Consider the following 11,848-nt stretch of genomic DNA (forward strand, 5'->3'; position numbering starts at 1 on the left):
GGGCATCATGGCTAATGGACAATGATCTTCGACGACACCAAGGCGAGGTGCGCGCGTACGTGTGGATACTTTGTGTCGAGGGCGGCATAAAATTGGGTGGGAGAAAGTGTCATAGCCCACCACATCATCATACCTTGTAGGTACCACTTGGCATATATTTTTGTCACATGGAAAGGTTACATAGAAAAGAGGCTAGCACTTGTATGAAAGCTCTAGAGAAATATAGAGATTTCCCTAGGAAGACCCATAACCTTATGGATTTGCTAGAAAAGTTCTTAGAAGATTCTAGCTATGTAGAGAATTTCAGAGAGGGGTCTTTCTAGTAAATATTAAGGACTTGTGTAACAAATACTCCCTCTGTTCCAATTTAGATGAAGTAGTTTGACTCGACACGGAATTTAAGAAAAAAGAAGAAGACTTTTGAAACTTGTGATATTAAAAGCTTAAGGGGTAAAAGCTTTGTTGGGTCATGATATTTGTGTGGTTATAAAAACTTCTCATTGAAGGTAAAATGGTAAAATGAAGAGTTTAAAGTTGAATTATTTCCAAATTTAGAAATGTGTCATTTATTTTAAAACAGACTAAAAAGGAAAGTAACTTGTCTAATTTGAAACGGAATGAGTAATATTTACACACTAGCCCCTAGGAGACTAATATATAAAAGGGGTCATTCATTTGTAACTCATCAAGCAAAACAATCAAGTTCTCTAATACAAAAACTTCCTTTGGCAATTCTCCTATGTTCTAATATTCTCTTAGCGATCTTGAGTGTGGTAAAACTAACTTGGCATAGACAGAACGTGAGCAAGTTGTGCAAGATCGTGAGCGAGTTGTCAAGTACCGCACGTGTACTTAGTCAAAGACTAAGGACGTGACACTTGGGTACATTGGAATTTCAATTAGTTAATTCGTGCTTTTCTATATTGAACAAAATTTATCAGAAGTAAAGACAATTAGTTAATCTATTTAATATCCCTTGCTTTTAACAAATCCTAAATAAAAATCCTCATAAAAATGAAGTTAAATATGATGGAATTCAAATGTCTCCTTCCAAAAGACACATTATTTCATGTCCCACTCATTTTTACCAGAACGATAAGTTGCGTTATTCTTTTTTTTCCCCTTTTGGACAACGACGAGTAACTCGCGCATTTCAATAGAAGCACACTTATACTACAAATCAAAGAAGAAAATGAAGAGATAAGGGATATAAAGTCATAAAAAAGTAAAAAGAAATGGTGCAAATTAAAAAGACAACATGCACTGGGGTGTATAACGTAAATAACTCTTACTATATTGTACAAAAGAAGAACTGAAATTTCATTCTCCATTACATTTTGATGAAGTTGGAATAGAGATGACATTACAACATAAACATAATCCCACAAAACATTAGCTAGACAGAATAACTTGAAGCACTATATAATCTGGAAACACCAAAATGGTACGGTACCACAGCTCATGCTACGCCTTCATTGGACGTGAACAGTATACCATCTTCAACTTTTGAGCTTCTTACTTCTTACTTGGATCAGAACCTAGAGACATATTCAACTTAAAGATTAAAGCATCTCCTTTTTGTTTCCTCCGAGATAGGGAAAGAAGGCGCAACCCCTGTACAAAAGTTCAGTTAAAGAAATCAATTCCAGTAACATGAAATTGTATCAAATATATTAAGCAAGAGGAATAGAAAAAGAGTGAACTTGAATCTGCAGAAATCGAATGTTGCTTTGATTCCTTGAACAACAAAAAGTCCATCTTCATTAATGTCGCAGATGACTTTCGCATATTTTATCAAGTGGAGTGGAAGCAAGTAATTTACAGTATAAACTCTATCAACATAAATCATTAACAAACTAGACACAAGCCCCTCAGGACTTAGGTGTCCAAAGCTGAAAGCGTTAGAATTTACTTCCTTCCATGAACCAGCTTTAATTCTGATTATGCTTTCAAATTTGTCTGGTCTAGCCGGAGGAACCCATACTCTAATTTCTATATCATTCTTGGACTTGTTCTCTATAACAGTAAGCTTAGCACCCATTCTTATATTTGTTTCAGTGCTCGTGTGCAAAGTGGCTCTATCACTATAGTGCTTGTGTGTGAAAGTGTGTATGATCTGTGATAATAATTGGGGAGTGAAAAATTATTTATAATGCCAAATATAGTATTGTAAGATATATAGGAACATTCTTGGAAGTGTAAGCATTACAGCACAATAAGGAGAAAGACTTGGACTATGACAGGTGAAGTTACTAATTATGATATAGTGATAGCGGATTAACTAGTACTTTTTTTTTTTTTTTGACTAGCTTATCGCCTCTAATATTATCTTGGCGAAAACCAGAACAAAAACAACACTGTATCATCTGTGACCTTGGATGGATGAAGTATTTCTTTTTCATTTTCTTTTTATTTTTAATAATGGTAGTGGTAGCCGATCTAATTTGCATACATTTTGATTGTTCTATCTAATTTCTGTTATTTATTACCGGCACATGTATAAAGTAACTTTATCCACATAGGCTTAGGCTTTATAATGATAAGTAGATCCTTTGGTCAATCATTTGCTATGTCAATAATCATTATGGCATAGTTCCAAACATTATGCTATATTTCAGGGAGAATTTGATTGAGCTACACAGATGAATGACATGCATTTAAATGACTTTCTTTTTATTTCTCTTATTCTCTTCAACTTGGTTTAATTTTCACTTTACAATACGTTGAGCTAATTAGCTCCATATTGATTTTTGGGCTTATTTTGTAACAAAAGTACTACGAAAATCTAATTGATATATTCAATGAAATAAAAAGATTTGATTCCTTTTTCACATGCCTATATAATATTGGTCGTAGAAAAATGAAGACATTTCTCCCAATGGAAAAATATTTTTCGAAAGAGAAATTAATACGTAAAAGTTTATTTAAGGTCAACAATATCTTAAGAATGATTAAATAAACTGGCTATATTATCAATTAGGAAAAAAATATTAGAAGAAGTTGACTGTAAATATAATTAATTTATTTGCCTCCAAAGGTCTCTAATAGTGACTCAGCTTTAGGCGTTAGTTACTAGTAATTAAAAGCAAGAAATATCAGAGAAAACGTAAGTCTGAATAATGTGACCTCTTTTGGACTATGTCTATTTGAAATGTGTACTGTGTTTGAGAACTATAGGCAGGTCAAAAGATGAACAGAAGCACAAAGAAGAGGGCAAATCCCGATGGAGTTAAATTAAAAAAGGCAGCGAAAATGAAAAACTTCGACACGCTAACTGAGTAGTTCCGTACAGAAAGTTGTTTAACTATAGAAATATTTACAGTGAATGGTGAATTTCAAGATAACGTTTAGGAAACATCAAAGCAACTTAACGAGAGATCGAATTATCTTACAAAACTAATTAGCAGTCTAAACTCTAAACTGTCTATGTGCACTTACATTTCTTCTTCCTTTTAGTTCCCCCTTTCAATAAAGCAGCAAGCCAGCAAATTTAAAGTATAGTTTACAAACTTATTTTACTTTAAATATGAATAAGTCCAAAAAAGCAAAATCAGTACGCCTTCTGCTAGTTTTTCTCTATCTTCAATTCCTTTGCTTTTTTGCTCTTAGTAGAAGACCTGATTTAGCTTTCATGTCTTCCTTGGTCAACAAGCAACAGAGTTAACAAACTAATAGTCCGTTTCGTTAACCTTTTTTTTTGGCCAAAAGCTTGAACACAAATGATGGTTGAGGGCCCTACTGTGTCAGCGTGTTCTATATAAGTATTCTCTCTTGTCCATAATAAATGAAACGCCCATTAAAAAATACTAAATTTTATACAAAAATATAAATTACCCTTAATTAAATATTAATGTGAGAAGTAAGAAAACTTTTTAGGGATATGCACATAAGAGTAAAAGAGTAAAAACAAATTAAATTTTTTCTTTAGATATTTATTTTGGACCAAAATAAAAAAGCAAATTACAGGAGAGTAATAAATAAGAAAAGAGAATTATGGAGACTCCTGTTTTTTTTTTCTTCTAAAAGTAAAGTGCATGAGCTTTAGAAAAAGAAATCAAGTGACCATAGAATTCTTTCTTGAGGCATAGATTACTTTAGACGAATATCTTCAATAGCATACACTGCTACCCCACACGAAGCATCATAGTATACGATAAATTATCAGCACTCATGCTAAATTAAAATTACACAAGCTACACCTAAAATCAGATGTTTCAGAGACTTAAGTTTCTCTAAACAAATTCAAATTTAGCTTTTGGACAGAGTAGGAGTAGGAGATACAACAAGTTGAACAGAAGATCTAGTTACTGCTTGTATTAATTCAAGTATTTGCAGGAGTTCTTTTTTAATTTAGTTTGAAACACAAAAGTTGATTTTCTTTTTTGTCACTTTAAAGTTATCCAGCTTTGGCCAAGTTAATTAAAAAATAAATAGCAACTGAAACATTTTTATTTTGTACCGAAAATATGACATGTCACTCCACAATAAGTTAGTTACATGGAGATAATTTTTATAACCTCTCTCCGAGTTTCACTAATCTCAATTGTGGTTTACGAATATGATTTTTACTTTTCTTATTTTGATTACTTTATAATAATTTTGAAATTATTAATGTAAAAAATATGATTTAATTATTTTGCCCTTATTGTTTATACTCATTTGCTTAATGAATTTTATAAACACCTTTTTGAATTAGCAGAAGCGTCATTATTAGAGCATCAAGCAATTCAATGACAAACACAACCTATGAGCTCGATATGTTTTCATGACTTCGAGTTGTTACAAAGAAATCAAAATACGAAGATAAACGTACTTTCATAAACCACAAGGGAAAGTAGTGTTACGAAATATCATGCCATGTCATATTTAAAATTAATTTATTATATTTAGTATGTTTTATTAAGTTAAGTAGCTATTTTGGAATGTTATGTCTTGGGACAAAATATAAAAATTCTAGTAATATTTACTCTTCGTTAACTTGGCGAAAATTGATGACTTCTATGTGACAAAAAATGGAAAAATAATTTTTGTATTACAAACTCAAAGTTGAATGATTTTTACATAATAACGTATAGAAAAGTGACTTTTATGTTATAAACTCAAAATTGAATGATCACTGATAAAATTTATTCTATGATGAAATATAAAAAGAGTCAAAGGTTGAAATTGCAGTTATGTATCTCATGCCAGAGCAAGTTTATCTCAAAGTTGTAAACGTTAATCATGTAGATGCCCCTGCTTGGAGGGTAATTTGCTTAAAATTTCTAATGACTCTCTCATTGACATTTGTGTCACCTGTTTAATATAATCATATACGGGCGAAACCAAACCCATGGAACGCCTCGATTTTCGATGAAGTAAATGGAGCGAGTGACATGACGGCAAGGAACCGGAGTCGAAGTAAAGAGCCCTTCGAGCCGGGGTCCGAGCAAAACGCTTGACCTCGGGAGTATCGGGACCATGAACCCCAAGTTCGAATCCCAAAGGTCTCGGGGAGCATTACCAGATAATCGAGCACGATCAACAAAAGACCGTGATATCCGTGATCAGCCGGATGTCACGGTGTAAATCTCGGCATGTATCGGCAGAGAATCGGTGATTAGTTAAACAGAAGTTTTTTACCTTTTATGAAATTGTATTTTGGGTAAAACTCTCCTACTATAATGGGGGGCCCAATTATTCATTAGGGACATTGTAACATGCACATCAAGTCAATATACTCTTATTTTCTCTATTATTCAAAGCTCTTACTTTTGTTCATCAAATCATCATTAACATGAACCCGGGATCGAAGGCATGCATTTCGTTAAGTTGTTACTAAGTCCGGGATCACTCCTCTTGATTAGTTTGATAATTTATTACGTCATTTATCTGTTTAATCTAACGTAATTTATCGTTCGTATTGAATTAATTCATGTATCCTTAAAACCACATACAAATTTAATCGTTATCCATTTTATAGGGTAAACAGTTTAGCTCACACCGTGAGGCTAAGGATAATAGTGGCAATTTGATATAAATTTACATAATACACTCTATTTTACACTTGTTTTTTGAGCTTTTAATTTCAAGTAAGATTAAAAATGTCGAACTCCCAATCTACCCATTTGAACGTGGATGCTGAGTCCGGCCCCCATGGCGAAAACAATAACGTGGTACCCAGCAACGAGGTACCCCTGCTGACCCCAACGGAGTCCCAGTCGCTGATCTGATCGATGCTAATTCACCCGTGGCTATCGAAGCAAACTTGCCTACTGACCCCGAAAATAGTATTCGCGGGGGAGCCCGGTCGATAGCCCGGAGTACACACGACGGCAGGTGACGAGATCCACTTGCACGCGATCTTCGAAATGTTACAGGCTCAACAAGCAGCGATAACTCAGTTGCAGAACCAAAGTCGAGCCCTCAGCAGAGTTGAGCCCGAATCGCCTCCAGAAAACGCCCGTAGAAATGAACCGGCCATAGAAAGGCCGGGTGAAGCAGAACACATGACCAACCCCGAGATAATAAAAATGATTGAGGAACTGACAAAACGGGTGGAATCGGGAGAAAAGAAAATCGAAGCCAACGACAAAAAAATGGAGACCTATAACTCTAGGGTCGACCAAATCTCGGGAGCACCACTAATACTGAAGGGCCTCGATTCCAAATAATTTGTCCAAAAGCCTTTTCCTCCAAGCGCAGCTACAAAGCCGATCCCAAAGAAGTTCGGTATGCCCGAAATTCAGAAGTATAATGGAACAACCAATCCCAACAAAATTATACGTGCGCCATCAAAGGAAATGACTTGGAAGAAGATGAAATCGAATCTGTTCTGCTGAAAAAGTTCGGAGAGACCTTGTCGAAATGAGCTATGATATGGTATCACAACTTACCCCTTAATTCTATTGATTCGTTTGCTATACTTGTAGATGCCTTTGTAAAAGCGCACACCGGGGTCATCAAGGTCGAGACCGGAAATCAGACCTTTTCAAAATTATATAGAATCAGCTTAGCCTTCGCATTTTTCTCTAGCATCATCTTGCTATCAACATTGAATTTTTCTTATGCTTTGGAAACTTTCTTTCCTTCGTTATCAATCTTTGTTGGTACAAAAAATCCATGATTCACAATCATCCATAGGTCAAAGTCTTCAGCTTGCAGAAAAATTTCCATTATATCCTTCCACCAATCAAAGTGTTGTCTAGTAAACGGGAGTGGACAATTTGGATCTCCATCTGGCCAAGTTTGTTGATTATCTCCTTCAGTCATAGCAAATAAGGACAATGGCTCATTAGTTTCTTCATCTTCATCCTGATTGTCATCACTGTTATCTTTACATGCAGTCAGAAATGCTTGCTTCACGTTTTCCTCTACGACCTTTATTTTAGTTATATGAGTTTTATTAGAAATGCTTGCTTCACGTTTTCCTCTACGACCATTATTTCAGCTATATGAGTTTTATTGTAATTAGAATCAAGTCCACAGTCCCTTTTTAGGTCATTCTTCTATTTCTTGACATGTTTCATTTTCTCATTCAATTTTTTTTACTGTGGTGAATCATTGACTATGTGATCAAGCATTCCAATTTATAGCAGCCATTAATGTTTGTCCTTTCTAGAGCATTTGATTTGTCCTAGAAAATTCTGAAACTCGGTTCTTCAATATGTCTTGCTCTTGGTTATTGCAAAGTTGTTTCGGTTTCACAGCTACCTGTACAGCTTCAGACATCAAGTTCCCTGCTTTATAGCAATGCCAGAATGCTAAGTTTAGCCCCTTCCTCTAGTAGCCCCACCAATAGCAGAAATTAGCTACCATCTCCAAATAGCCATCTAATGCCTTTCTCTAACTCTTTCCTCATCTTACACTGCCCTGCAACTTCGAGAATGTCCCCCTTGTAGCATTCTCATCACAAGGTGTGACCTGGAGCAATACTTAGCTAACATGTATTCTTTCCACAATGAATCTTTTGTCCTCACATTCCACCGTTGCCTGGCTATAAATGCTTTGTAAATATCTTGTAACAACTTGAAGTTGGCTCCTCCTTCCTTATATGGAAAGCACAACTTCTTCCAAGAAGCCGAATGATATCTACCTTTTGAATCTCCACCAGTCCAAAAGAATCTGGGTATAAAGTGGAAATCATAATTAATTGTCATCATAGTAGAGTTATTGATGAGTTAGGGTTTAACCCATGTATAGGATTAGGGATTTTGGATTTCCAAAGTCAAATTGGCTGGCTTATGCAATAGGCGTCATAAAATTAGATGGATAGCATAGGGTGTAATGGAAATTCAATGATCGTTATAGAATTGTGAAATTCGTCAATTGGGGGATTGATCCATGATATGGGTATCAAATTTTTGAATGCATTAAATGGATGATTATTGGATGAATTCGTGAATAGTCGACCGTTATATATGGATTATCTCTATAAATTGGGGAGATTTACCTAATTATACTATAATAGAAACTTATTTACCTATTTTCTCTATGTTTGTAGTTATTAATAAGTATTTAGATTTTTCTTACAAATTGTAGCCTATAAATTGCTGGAGAATCGATTAAGTTATGTTCATCATAGGGACTGTATCAAGGTTTTTGGCCATCGTACTTGAGCGACTACATAGTTTGTAAACTGTAACTAATAATTTACATGAAAACTATATGTTGCTAAGTAGAGATTCAGACACATGATTAACTCAGAGACTACTGAACAAATGATTAATTTGATGGATTGATGCAATACGCTTTGTCAGGACAAGTAATTGGATAATTTGATATATCAAATGTTTGATTAGTGGGAGAAGATCCATTATTCTCATACTTCATGTGGATAATGTTCTGCTTGCAAGTAGTAAAGCATCGAGATTCATTGTAATAGATAATGTTCTGAGGATAATAGATACTGTATTATTTTTGGGTTATCTCAGAAGTCTTATGTGCGAGAATTTTCCAAAAACTATGTTACAAGATTGAAGATGTACCAATGGTCAAAGGAGACAAATCATAAGACGAAGAAGTGCCTCAAAAATAAAATGAAGAGAACCTATGAAAGATGTTCCTTATTTGATATATGCTTATGAATATCATAACTTACACAGTAAATTCCTCGACGGGTACTTGCTTAATCCTAGTCATGATCGTTAGGTTGCAAGTTGCAACCAAGAGAATCATAAGATATATTTAGAAACACCGACGACAATGTGTTGGCATATAGAAAGATTAATAGTCTAGAAGCAATTGGTTACTCAGATGCTGAGCAAAACTCACTTCTTAGCTCGTTATAGTTCATTTACACATGCAGTGCAGTAACTTCATTTTAAAACTCAGAGCTGTGCACTTGACGTAGAGACCTGTTGTAATATTATAATGATATCATTGCAGTTGTGTTCTTTTCTGAGAACAATAAACTGACTAGTTGCACCAAACTCATGCAAATCAAGTTTCTGACAGTCAAAGATTTGGTGAGACAAGGAAATATCGTATCTTTGACTGTCAAAAGATAATCTTTTAAGAACAAAACTAGCAATAAAACAGGTGTGTATATATTCTTTTAAGAACTACAAAACTAAGCAAACTAACAAAACTTTGACGTCTAAGCTAATTTAACCCGCCTAACTGACTAATGAAAAAGTTGAAAAAGAGTTTTGGAAAATATTTTCCTTGATAGGGAAAACATTTAAACCAACCAAATATGAAAAAATTAAAAAATGTTTCCCTTCTTACCAAACACACCCTTAGTCTTGTCTTTTCGCAAAATGGTTGACAATTAATCAAACCATGGAAGTTCATGTGCACAATGCTTTGCAAGAACTTTTGTCTGTTGATTAAGTTATCAATGGTAAGCATAATCCCAGTGAAACAGTGAGCAAATCTGGCATCCTAGGAGAGAGTACCTCAATGTCCACATTCCACAACACTTCAACAAACACTAAATTAAGACGCCTTTTCATCAATCATTCATCATTTCCTTCTTCATTCACCCCTTTTCAGATACTATACATAATTGTATGACAATTATCAAAGATCTATCCTAATCAACAATTAAATTCAGCGGGGAAGGAATCACTTTGCTTGAGAGACACCTAATAGCTTTGTGCATTAGTCATAATAAAAAGCTGTATCAAAAAAATTTACAAGACCACTGTCAGCGGAGGCGGATGTAGCATACTAGGTTCAACTGAACCCATAACTTTCGACACGAAGTAAAAATTTGTATGTAAAAATTTATTAAAATTACAAAAATAGTAGATATGAACCCATAACTTTAAAAATATAATGAGTTCAATATTAAAAATCTTAAAATTGAACCCATAGGATTTAAATCATGAATCCGCCTCTGACTATCAGGATACCTTAATGTTCTTATAACAAATCATATTATGGAAATATGCGGCAACTAATACGCATTAATATCTGTAACCCCATCCACCTTAAACTGCAGAGTAAGCACTCAAAGCTCTGCCTGTGTATGTATATGTGTACGTATATATAAAAATAGGCAGAATACATAAGTGACCCTTAAACTTGGCGCTTTTTTGTCATTTGGACACCTAAACATAGGGTTGTTCCTATCGGACATTCCAACTAAACCTCATCTGTGCCAATTAAACACTATCCAGATTGCCCGCGAAAAACTTTAAAAAAAATTAAGTGCGTGTATTACAGTTGCCTCCTAACACCCTAAATTTAACAACAAATTGTTCGACATAATTAAAACCTTTCACTTAATAAATTTAACCCCCAAAACAAACTGAAACTCATTTCATAAAATGAAAAACCCGATTATCCCAATCTGATCCCTCTCTTCTTCAAACTTTTTTACTCTACTCAATAAACCGGAAATTACCCTCTTATGTTTCTTAAAAATTTCATCGTCATATCACCTAAAAAAAATTGCAAGCAACTTTGTCTTTGGAGTAGTAACTAATGGAGTAGTAAAGAAATGTCTACCTGTAGTACTTTGGAGAATAGTGTTGGAGATCATGGAAGAAAACGCCCCAATAAGCCTTTGATAAATAGAACTTCCATTATCCTGTCACAGATGACTCGCTCTTGTCACACTAAAAACCCTCCAAGTAGAAAAACACTGAATTATTTGATTTCTTCATTGTAAATTGATGAAGGGTCGTTGTAGAGAAGGGCGAAAGTCATCTGCGACAGGAGCACCGGCAGATCTGAACATCAAAGGCGTCGGAGCGATTCGGATTTTGGAGATAGACAAATCCTCAACATTTTCTAGGGTTAGTAAAGACGGCCCGTGAGAGCTAGGCAAATGGAGTATCCACCAAATAAATAGTATTGTATCAACGCTTTAGAGGTATTACCATTTACCGGAAAAAGAAAAACGCGTTAGAGGTATTACCATTTACCGGAAAAAGAAAAACGCGTACTCTTTTTCCATTTTTGTGTCAGGCTCTTTGTCGAGAGACCACCATGTTCCTCTTTTTCATTTTAGACAATTTGCGCTTTTAGTCTTCTATTATTTGATACGAATATACTCTCTGCTTTCGAAATTGTCTAAAAATATCCTTATTGGGTTATGTATACCTCTCGCCCTTCCAATCATATTTTGAGTTCAAATATACCCCTTATTTAAACGGAGGGCACGTGTCATCGTCTTATTGGTCAATTTTAAATATTTCTCAATTAATTAAAAAAATTCATTACCCACCCCCGAAAAATAATTTTCTAAAGCAATTCTTTTTTGTAAAAACTGGAAAAAACTGATTTTTTTTACTAAAAACTGGAAAGAAAAAAATGAAAATATTTTTTTTCCAGTTTTTACAAAAAAACAGAATTTTTTTTTCTAAAATAATGTTTTTGTAAAAAGTGGAAAAAAAACTGAAGCAATTTTCTAAAGCAA

At 34.4% G+C, this 11,848-nt stretch overlaps 2 long non-coding RNA genes across 2 annotated transcripts; both read right to left on the reverse strand.

The window, feature by feature from the left end:
* Positions 1-1,271: 1,271 nt before the first annotated feature.
* On the reverse strand, positions 1,272-2,151 carry LOC142177540 (uncharacterized). Its single transcript, XR_012706061.1, has 2 exons — positions 1,704-2,151; positions 1,272-1,614 (listed from the first exon to the last, which is right to left on the reverse strand). It is a non-coding gene; the product is annotated as an uncharacterized LOC142177540 (long non-coding RNA).
* Positions 2,152-9,013: 6,862 nt separating this feature from the next.
* On the reverse strand, positions 9,014-11,483 carry LOC142177550 (uncharacterized). Its single transcript, XR_012706073.1, has 2 exons — positions 10,936-11,483; positions 9,014-10,100 (listed from the first exon to the last, which is right to left on the reverse strand). It is a non-coding gene; the product is annotated as an uncharacterized LOC142177550 (long non-coding RNA).
* Positions 11,484-11,848: the final 365 nt, after the last annotated feature.

This window comes from Nicotiana tabacum, chromosome 23, assembly GCF_000715075.1.
Source record: "Nicotiana tabacum cultivar K326 chromosome 23, ASM71507v2, whole genome shotgun sequence".
NCBI classification, from domain to species: Eukaryota; Viridiplantae; Streptophyta; class Magnoliopsida; order Solanales; family Solanaceae; genus Nicotiana; species Nicotiana tabacum.